General features: G+C 29.1%; 1 protein-coding gene across 6 annotated transcripts in view; it reads left to right on the top strand.

Moving 5' to 3' along the window:
* LOC107884595 overlaps positions 1-12,244 on the top strand; it is a 59,363-nt gene that overhangs the window by 21,096 nt on the left and 26,023 nt on the right. The window lies entirely within an intron of this gene.

Raw genomic sequence — 12,244 nt, forward strand, 5'->3', positions numbered from 1 at the left:
CCCTTCATTGTAAAATCAATACTTTCATCACTTCGTTCAAAATCTAAAATAATAACTAATGCGGGTAAATTATGGCCCAAATACGGAATATAATATTATAATCAATTCTTAGATTGTTTGCATGAAATAAATGTTTGTACGAAGCCAATAGACCTTTTAAATAAATAGATTTTAAAATATTTCGTTTCGCGTTATTTTCTCTCTTTAAATGGCGTTATGTTTTATTTACGGTATTTAATTATTTTTGATTATCGTTTTCCGTTATAATTACGCTTAATCATTTCAATCGTGTCAAATATAACGTTATTATAACGTTTGCAAGCCCTGTATTATTTCTCTAAATGTTCGCTCTCCGTATTCGCATCATCTCTCGACATATTGCTACAAATATGCCGATAATCGTCATCCTCACCACTTATTTTTTACGTCCAATAATATAATATACATGTAGGTATTGATTTTTTCCTTGTTAAATATATATCTAGTATATTTTGTGTATTGCACTCATTGCCGTCGATCGTAACAAGTATATACATCGTAACGTTTGTACAGATATTACACAATAATAATAATAATAATAATAATAATAATATATATAATATTATGTTCGGCTTTACGTATGTCGTATACAATGTTATAATAATATTATATTATTGGTGGTTACACGGTGATTAGTCGCGGTCGAACAGACTCGAAGGCGATTCCGACGCGGGTAAAAAACAGTCGCGTGTAACAGGATTTGATTCGACGTGAAAACGATTTTGTAGGTAAAAAAAAAATATAAATTATAAATATATTAAGAAAAAAAAAACGGTGACAAGAGACTGAAATGCCGCACACCTTATTATAACATAATATACCAACTGTAATATACGGCGGCATTCCTCGGTACGGTGCAACCAAATTGCACATTGCTCACTGTTATGTTAACACAATTGTATGTAAAGAGTGTATTTGAGCATATCGATGTGACGATGTTGAATTATATACCTAGTTCTATATTTTGGGGAATTCTGTGCCACATTATGGGTCTCACGTCCCCGTGAGTACCTCGTCATTGAGTTGGCCACTGTAATGGGTGTGTTAAATTTGAATTCAATATTATGAAAAACGATTCTTAGCGGAGACTGTCTTATCAGCCTAAGTAAACTCAATGCATTTTATGATAGTTATTTATTTTCAAATTCATTTATAGAAAAAAAAAAACTAAAAACCAAAATTTCAAATTTCCATAAATACCTAGTTCAAAACATATAAAAGTATTTTTAAAAATGTATCATGTATATAAATTCTAATAAAACATTTGTTTATAATTTAAAGTACCTAACTATGGTTATTCGTTTTTGAGTTAGGTATACCAAAAAAAACACAATTGATTTTGTAGAAATTCGGTTGTCCCTTAGTTTTTTTTTATTACTGGGAATTTTCAATTTTGATCTTTCAAAGTACTAACTAGATGCAGTTTCCTATCAGAAACCTCCCCTCAATGTTGAAAACAGTCTAAATTGAAGCATTTTTTCTACTATAAAACGCGTTGACACAAACACAAAAAAAACCCACACATCATTGTAAAATCTTTACATTCATTGTTCCGCTCAGAATCTAAAACACGAGACACGAGACTGAAATGCATTAATATAATACACAGTAATATAAAGAGGCATTCTTCGGTACGTGCAACGATATTGCCATGTATAAGATATATGAGTGTATAACGTCATAATCGTGACATCATCACAATTCCGGAGGAATGTACTTATATGTACTTATACCTACGTTTTAAAATGTCTTATAAAATCAGTGTTTTGAAGCGATGGCACTCAATGTTTAGGTTTAGGCTACATGATCTAACCACTGATTTTGAAATTGTGATTAGTGGCTGAGGATCTTATAGCTGGAAAAACGGTGAATTCCGGTTTGACTTAATTGTTTTTATTTTTGTTTTTACCAATGATTATAAAAAATACTAGAAATTATCAATTTCCATCCCTCAAAATTACTATAATTAGATCCAATTTTCTACTAGAAACCAACCGTCATTGTTGAAAATTGAAATATATTTTCTACTATAAACACGCATATCGTTGTAAGACCATTACATTTTATGTTCCGCTCAGAATTTAAAACGGTGACACTAACGACTGAAATTCATAATAATAAAATACACGAAACACTGATTAAGCCATAAGGTATACGTATAACACAGTAATTACATAATCACAAATCCGGTGTAATGTACGTTTTAAAATGTATCATAATATCAGTGTTTGAAAGCTGCCGTCGCCCTGAATGTTTAGGATTGCACTTTGATTTTTTAAATGTGGTTGGTGATGGTTGATGATCTTATAGTTGGACGATAGGAGATACACCACGAGATGATTGTAAACAAGACCTGATAAAAATTTATTTATTCAGTTCAGACAATAAGACGTGTCTAATCACTATAATAATACTAATTACATACACACCTATAGATATTCCGTACGCGACACAAATCAAATTACGTGTGATGAATGACGATGCATTCCGTTATCGACATTTTCTTTGGGAGTTAAGAAAATTGGACTTTCACAAATTGTTGTTTTTTTGTTATGAAGTATAAAATGTAGACTTATTGTGGCTTCATAGATCCGGTGTATTTTCATTTGACCTTAGGTCATTTTTAAAAAGTTTGGTGCAACTGTTTGGAAGTAATGAGTTGCTTTTAAGAGAATAGGCACATTCGGATATATGGAACGTTGAACAAATTAAAAAGAAAGACAAACGAAAAAAATTCTTTCATTATACGGAAAATAAATAAAATAACATGTTTCCGATCAATCATAGATCAAGAGTTATCATCAGGTCAAATATATAAATCAAGTCCGGTACATGTATACATTTAAATATCCTAGAGTGCAGACTGCAAACACATACACTTAATAATCTATTTTTTTTTTTATTAATGGTCGTAGAAATCATGATGGTAAATAAATCTATAACAGTTGTAAGAAATTTAAAATTTAAAACATGTTATTTTACCAAGTAGTTTACTCAAAACTAGAAATTAAATAGAATATGAGATAATTTGCATATCTATTATTTTAACGATTATTTTTTTACTAAAAAAGGAACTCGTTTATGTCCCATAAAGAAACGGAAAAAAATTAAATTTTTATATGGAACGTGCCAAACACTGATTATAAAATGTTTTTGTGTTAGTATAGTTGAATATGGCTACCTACAATATATTACAAAATTATTATTATAATAAATTACCAAACATTATGGATTTGGAGTTCAAAAAAGTCGACGTATTGATGACATGATGTATGAGGCAATGCAAACTCAATCAATTCGATATTGCCAAACGAAGCATTAAACACATCACGAAGTCTTGAAGAATAGATTCGTTTTATTCATTCATCTCTGTACCCAATTAATTAATAATACAAAAATCGTGCAACATGTGGTTCCATTATGCAGTGTTTAAATGGGTTTGTTGAACGCGTGTCTTCAGATATACGGATTAGGTACTTATATTATGTCTATAACATGGACGGAAAAGAATAATCGATTGGAATTCGATATGATATATATATGAGCAGAACCATAGTAATAAAATATACTAAGAATCATATTTAAAATATTCATGGACCAAGTTCTTATTGATGGGATATTATATACTTAACGAAAAGATTTATGAGCTGCTATAAGATAATAATAATGATAATATAGTTCCAATAAAAAAATAATGTGAAATGTGAATAATTTCAAATAACTAATTTATATAATATAGTAGGTACCTATTTTATTTTATATTAATCATATTTTTATTTTTATTAAATGTATTCGTGGAGTTGATTTTTAAAACTTTTTGTTTATTACATACCTAATAAACATGTGTGTATCTTACAACCGTTTTTTTTAGGCATGCCGAAAGCAAGCAGCTTGATTGTTTTCTGAATAGGTTTTTGATATAGGAATTGATTTTCTCAGTGATGCATAATATAGTGAACTTCCAACAGGTGATAACCTGTGAATATTTCGAGGGAATAATCTTAACAAGTGCAGTGCATGATTGTTGACTGACTTAGCAAAATCATAAAATAGTATATAATATACCTTATCCACCGGGTGTCGATGTGAACAAATAGATCTTGTTAAGGCTTGTTTTAATTTGCATTCATCATAAGTAGCTCATTTAATTAAATTTATTAATTAGACAGTAATCATGATGGCATTGTGTTCGAATGTTTTATTTATCGGGAGTTTGTAAATTTCTTATTATTTTTTTTTACATTTTCTGCTATATTTATTTTTTCGCCAATTCATTTGGAAATTGAAAAACAAACTGGGAACACTCAATATTAACGTATATTTTGTTCATACTCCATGTCATATTGTCATTGCAGCGGCGTATAATAATATTCTGCAAATAGAATTATGTACGAGAAGTTTAAAACGACAGAATAATAACTATAATAATAAATACACAACAACACTGAGAAAAATATTTAAAAATTAATAATACCCGTCATAATGCGGTCATGTTTACTGTTATTAAGTCGTCAAAATCAAATTTTAGATAGATTAAGAAAAGCAAAACAAAATATCATTTAAACATATTTTTTTTAATAATTCACGTTCAGAAAATTTACGATTGGGCGTTCTATTTTTTACGCACTAAAAAGCACTCCATTTCGCGAAAATATTTTTTTTTTATTTTAAAGATTTATTCGGTTTTCTTAATTTATTTTTTTACATTCGTTGATTTTCTGACATTTTGAGTGTTTTTTCTTAACAATAAGTTGATAAACAATCGTTCAATTTTTTTCATATCGAACCAACTTAATATAAATATTTATTTCATGCTTTTAAAATCTAGCTAAGAAAGTGTGCAGTTCCGAATTTACACATATTCGCCCACTCTTGGTATGATGTTGATGACGAAACCTACAGGAATCAACTACTTAAAAAAATAAATAGTTTCATAATATGCAATTTCACAATAACTACGTTATTTAAAAAATACCGTTTTAGGTTCGATTATATTATGTAACTACTATTTTAAATGATTTATAATAATGTGTATAGGTATACAAAATGAAATATCTTAGCGATTTCACTCGAAAAAAATTGGTATGGACAAGTCAACCCACCATGCGTTGCAATGGGGTTTTTCTCATATAAAATAAATTATGAAAATAATATTAAAATAATTATTTGTTAGGTATGAAAACAACAATGTCAGAATGTTTGTAGTTTACAGACTCAAAAACTACTCGACCAATATCGACAACAATTTCAAAAATAATTGTTTTCAGAGATATCAGAAAAGTTTAAAAAGTATTTTGAACCACGTTCAAAAACACACTATTACTTATATTTCCAATTCACCACAGGCAAATCGCTTATCTCGGACGAATATGCAGCTTATGCACCAGAGGTGCACCGATTCAGATTTTACCGTGACCTGAGGTACACTTAAGCTGATATGCACCGACATAATATGCACTGCAGGGTTTTACGTTTGTTCATTTTTTCCCGGACAAAGTCGGACTATACGTTATTGATAGTGTAATACATAACAATAATATTACGATAGCAATGTGTCTAACCTATAAAATTAACTTTTAAATTAAATTGCGCCGGTCGTTAATCTTATTGACGCATTGGCACGATTAATAATTAAACATAAACATAAACACGGTGTCGGTGTGTTAAGTCCATAGGCCGCGATAGGGATTGAGTGCGACACAAAACCAATTTCATTAAGTCTGCAGATCTCACCGACGATAAATTAATAAAAGAGATAGCATTTTTGGCTATAAAGACCAAGTGAATAGCCAAGACCAGATTTAACGAGTTCACGATCAATGGTAACAGTAGAATTATAGTTGTAATGGACAAGTTAAATAATGTTACGACGTGTGACCTACCGTTAAATTATTTACAATTATTATTATTATTATTATTACTCATTTCGGTAGATATGAACAATTTCTCCTTGAACAATAATATAATATTATTATCAATTCCGTGATTTGTTTTTTGTTTATCGTGTGGGAAAAGATACATCAACAATGATTATAGATAGTATTGTGATAACTCGAATAAAATTTGTTTAATATTATATCAGCAATCGTCAATAAACCAGAGATCCAAAAATTATTATTCTCATATTCTTTTGATTACAAATAATAATAATATGTTATATGATACAACAACTATATCAAAAAACTAATTTATAGGTACCTATGCGTTTGGCATCACATTTTTGGTGTATCGATGCAGGGGTTATATAAGTTAATAACTATTACAGCTTTCAACATTTAGTTTATGTTTAATATTTAAACAGCTTTTTTCATGGTTTTCAAATATTTGGAAAATCGTAAATAATAATATATTATATTTTGTAACATATTATGATAAGTACAGTTAATAATAATTCCTGAAATCCAAGTTTTGTATTTTAAAAGTTTTAATGGACTATTTGGCAAAAATTATATGAATTGTGTTAACATAGACCCTTAAAATTCTGAAGGACATGATTTATACATTGAATTTGGAAGGTATCACCAAGCTATTTAAATTTTCAGCTCTTTGGTTTATAATAATATCTATTTTATCTTAACAAAACTTTTCAGATAAATAATAGACAGCCTACAATACTGAGATAACTGTAACTTATAAGTTATAACTGCAAGACTTGAAACTTTATACATTTGAATATTTCTTAGGAGTTGCATATTAAAAATCTGATTTGACACAAGTTCATTTCAAAATACATACAAGTTAAACCAAAAATGTGAGCTGCATATTTTATCAAATTTAAGTGATTTTATAAAAGTTTATGATTTTATATACATAATATCAACGCGTATTTTGTTAGTAAATAAACAAAAAGAAATTTCTATAAAATATATTTTTTAAAGAACCTTCATTTATTCTTATGGTAATTTGTGTTTTGAAGCATACATTAAATTTAATAATTACGCATATAAATGTGCATATCTATAATTATATTTAAAAATGTTATTATTTAAAGTAAAATTTTTTTTATAATTATATGTATTATGAAATAATATAATAGGTAGATTCATAGATATTTATGCATAATATTATTATTCTTTTTCAACAATTATGCCTTTTTTGAAGTTTATTCCCATATAAATGCATATTTCATAAAAAATAATTGCACGTTATACTACAAATTTAATAATTTTTAAATGGGTATATGTATTATCCATGTACATTTTTCATTGTTTTTTTGACGCATAAAGTTCCGGGTCCTAGTTATGAGTAGGTATACCATAATGTGTAAATTAAATAAAGTATATAACCGAGCCGAAAACCATACGCCACCAAAGATTATTTAATGGGAAACCTGCATATTATTATACATAATATTATTTGCAGTTATTACTTAAATTAACTAACTATTATTAGTGTTATTTGGTGGGCATTATTATTATTACCAGTGAATTCATATTTTTTATAAACCTATAGAACGTAACAGTATCTCCCATCATCGTTCCTGATTAATTCACCTTGTTTGTTTTACCACAACATCATTACATTTATGTATATCGGTTTCATCAATTATTATTGTATTGTTTCCATTAGATTATAGATTATTAAAAATGAACAATTAATAACACATATATAATAACTGTTGTGCACATTCCGTTAAAATATGTTTCGTGGAAAATGCAAATTCGGATAAATTGAGCGTGAATTTTCACACCGTGTTTGATTACGATGATGGATAATATTCGTAATATTATCACATTATTTAGTTAGTTCATCTGCTGCACGTTTTTATAACAAGACCCACAGTATCATATTATAGGTATCACTATCATGATATGCATTTAATAATAATATTATTATTAGCGATTGCCATTTACGATTACGCTTGTTTCAAAATAGATTATAACTGCTGTGGTTGGCCTCGCGCGAAAATGTATAATATTTTTTTATTTCCATTCCGTAAACATTTGCAATACGTTTTACACATAATGATTTCACTGCTCCGTTTGTACATAATACTAGTATCATAATCCATAGGTAAATACGTCATGATAATCATATATATAGGTACCTACATACCGCGATAGGTCTACTACTTCAAGTCTTTGATTTCAAAATTTTGACGTGTACAATAATTATTATTCAATAACAGCGTAGGTATTTATAGACAACGTAATCCGTTTAACGTTTTTCCGCACTCCCCGGCTTTTCTGGTATACTTTGATTATTTAAATTGGATTTTTTTTATTTTCCGCTTGAAGTAGGTACCGAATTGAAAACAATTTATTTGCGTGCACCATTTCGTCATTTCGATTTGAGGGGCGAGGTATTTATTTTTTTCATGGAGTGAAAATTTTGTAATTTTTATGTCAGATTAACAAAAAAAAAACGATTATAGGTTCTTACTTATTTTTGATTGAATATAAGGTATATATAGGCAGTGGCGCCGAAGTCCATGGTGACGTCGGGCAGTGGCCCGACCTCTTTTTTTTTTAAAATGTGGCCGGCTGGTGCCGGTCACAAACTTCGGTGCCACTGTATATAGGTACCAACTATTGGTACGTTTTGAAAAAGTCGAAGTCAGATGGGCCACGGAGACAAACGTCTTGTTTATATTATGCTACGTTTAAAGTCACGTCACTTCACCGTTTTTCTCAGGAAAAACTGCGAAAATAAACGACTCACTGGATCTGACAAAGACCGGTGCACTGAGAAATGCAAATGTCCACTCGAAGACAATAGTTTCTGGTACAGCGTCGTCGACTGCCGTCAGTTTTCAATGCACACTTATTATTTTGACAATTTTATTTTCAATTTCCGCGAAAAGGGCGTTTTCCGTTCGGGAGGAACGCGACTGCGTCATCTTCGTAAAACCAATACATTATTGTTATTTGCTCCGCGCTAAGAAACTAATGAAATTGTCGCTTTTTGAATGTTTTTCGTCGAAGTCAAAACGTCGTAGAGCATCTTCGAACAAACAACGTGTCCTTCTGGCAACTTTGAGTACCTACAGTTTTCTTTGGTGCTTGGATATGTTTAATTTATTGTTGGTACACTGTCTATGGTTGACACACGACACGAGAGTTCAGCACACATGTTTATCGCCCAGTGTTTGGGAGTAACTTTATTAGGTTACAAGTATAACTGTAACAAAATTACTTTTCAAGAAGTAATTTGACGACGATTTAACTGTAAGAATTTTTTATACGTGATTGATGTTAGTTTTTTCTAGTAAAATCACTAAATTACTCGTTACTTTATTTTAGTTTCTGAGTGGAGCGATAGATGTATTGATTTTACAATGATGTGTGTTTTTATTTTTTTTTTTTGTGTCTGTCACCATCGTTTGGGGCAGTAAAACTTCTTCGATTTAAAAATTAAATTTCTAAATAGTTTTTAAAATCGTCGGGAAAAAAACAAATAAAAATTAAGGAAAAACGGAAATTTTTACGCAAACTCGGTTTTCGGTAAAATCGATTTTCGTTTTTAGTGTAACTCTACGACAATTGAACGTACTAACATGACATTTTCATTGGTTGATTATATTTGCATTTTCTATAGACAATAACATTTTCAAAATATTTTGATATATTTTGAACTGTTTAAGGACATTTTCAGTTACCAATTTTATTAGTTGTTTTTCTGTGAATGTCAATAAGACTTTATTTATCGGGTAAAAAAGCTTGAAAATTTACTAAAAGGCTCCTACTATATTGTTACAATGATATTTGAAAAATATTAAAAATCCTAAGTCACAGTATTTTTTTCAGCATTTAAAGTTTAAATTTTGACAAAATATGGAACAATCGTGAAAATTAGCCAATTACTTTGTGTTAAGAATGTATAAAAGTTTTTCTTTTTAAATCTAAGATTTTAAAATCTAATACAAGATTCCTCATAAGTTTGTCTACCTTTAAAAAAAAAAATGTCTACAAGCAAATCAATTAAAATTTTTATGAGCGTTTGAATTTCATATTTTTACAAGATTGGATATTCACTCGATTTATCATGTCTCGGTTTTGTTATTTTGTTGTAAGCATAAACGAATAACCGTAAATACATGGCAATTTAACTGAATGTTTATATTTTCATTTTCTATACACCATACAGTTTTGAAAATATGTTGACACTTTTTGAGCTGTTTACGAACATTGTCAGTTTTCAATTTTTTTAGTTTTCTTTTCTATAATTATCAATACAGTTTTATTTGTAGGGTAAAGAAGCTTAGTTAATGTATTGACAACATATAAGGTAACTACAATGGCATTTTGGAAAATAAAAAATAAAAATTAACTTACACTTAACATTTCATGTTGCATAACATCCCTGTGATGTATTTTTTGGGTTTTATATGGAAAATCACATGCAGTATTAATAAAACATTTTAAGGATGTTTTGTTTTAATTGTCACTAAATTTATTATAATTGTATAACATATCTACAACACTAAGACTTAGTTTTTACCGAACATCACATTGCAATGTTAATAAGTCATTTTTGAGATGATATTAAAAATCCTCACCATACATTATACATACATAATATATAATATTTAATTTAATCATATTAAAGAAGTTACTTTTTAACTCAAAACTAATGTTACTTGACCAAATAAAAAAAAGTAATTTAACCACAACAATTTTGAAAGGTAATTCGAAATGTAATTTAATTTCCAGAACAAAATAGTAACTTCACCAGCACTTCATTTATCCTCCTTTGAAATGCCCTTTACGACACGATCTGGCACACTCATTATGTACAGGTTTATCACAAGACTCGACATTTCCAATTTTTATTTTTATTACTTTGCGGTTTTCTTGCTGACAGTGGGCTACTGTATCGTATGGTGGATCTACTTTACTTGATGTAGGTTGCTCCCAAAGACGAGGAGAGCAGCTCTGTATACATATAGGTATCACATTCCATAATACTTATTTTTTTTTATACATATAATTTCGTTTCGTTTTTATTTTAACGTATTTTTTTCTTACTTTAATCACTTTGTCAGTCTTCCATTACTTTTAAACGCCTCTATTTGTTCCTCCGAAAGACACACGTAGCGTATAAGGGTTAGTATACCTACATATTATTGTATTCTCGGTTGTAAGATGATATAGCCGGTACGAAAGTACATTTTTAACAGTACCACGAAAACCGAAATATATTTTCGAAATTAGTTTGGTAAGCGCAAAGAGCTATATTTCGAATCAAATAAGACTCGTGTAATATATTATTATGCTCAAGCTTTACGCCCCACGAACAGAGCAATCGACGGTAAAAAGGATTAGGTATTTCGAATAAATCGTTTATAATTCTTACTATGAGAAATACGGTCTGCATGTAGTGTAGCCAGTTGTTATGACTAACTACGAGATGGTTGGTTGGATTCTATCGTAACTATATTATAGAAACTATACAAAGATAAAATGTACAAATTTAAATTTAAACATACAATGATAACAATTTATCATCACGATTGATGTCGATGGTTTATTTTCGCTATACGTATGGCAACAATAATATACGTTTAACATTTTTTTTATTTATCTTTTCACTCAAGTCGTTTTGTGTCACGATTTATTTCGATTCGCCCTCTTGTAATAATATTAAGAACGTTTTCAATGTCAATGACAATATTTACAAAATATTGTCGAATTACTCGTATTTTGAAATGCTTTAAAAGCGATTATATGTGGGTACTTTAGTTTCTTTATATACATTTCAGTTACTATATACCATTTGACATATTATAAGTACTCATAAACACCAGTTGGCCTTCGTTATATACTTTTGTTGATATTAAATTATTTTTAATTCGTTTGACTCTGCGACTCGGCATACATAATAATATAATCATCTTACAGAAGTTGCCCGTGTTCTCTTTGTGTTCCGAATGTACTCAAAGTCAGTAGTCACTCTGCGTCTCTCAGAGCCCGAATCTTATAATATTTCCTTTTAGAATTTTAAAAATTTGCGACTGATTAGTAACATAAAACCTACTATTCGATACGATATTGATTTTTGTAAACGATAACTGAGTTCAAATTAAACATGGTTTTAAGGAAGGCCATATCCACCTGCCTGAAATACTCCATATCCTCTGAATGTGACTAAAATACAATAAATACTGCTATTTCTATTGAAAAAAATAGTGTGCATGTAAAAAATTAACTACTTTAATTTGGATTTTTTTTATTGACGATATACATTGCATAATATTATTATATAT

This window comes from Acyrthosiphon pisum, chromosome X (assembly GCF_005508785.2).
Source record: "Acyrthosiphon pisum isolate AL4f chromosome X, pea_aphid_22Mar2018_4r6ur, whole genome shotgun sequence".
Taxonomy (NCBI): Eukaryota; Metazoa; Arthropoda; class Insecta; order Hemiptera; family Aphididae; genus Acyrthosiphon; species Acyrthosiphon pisum.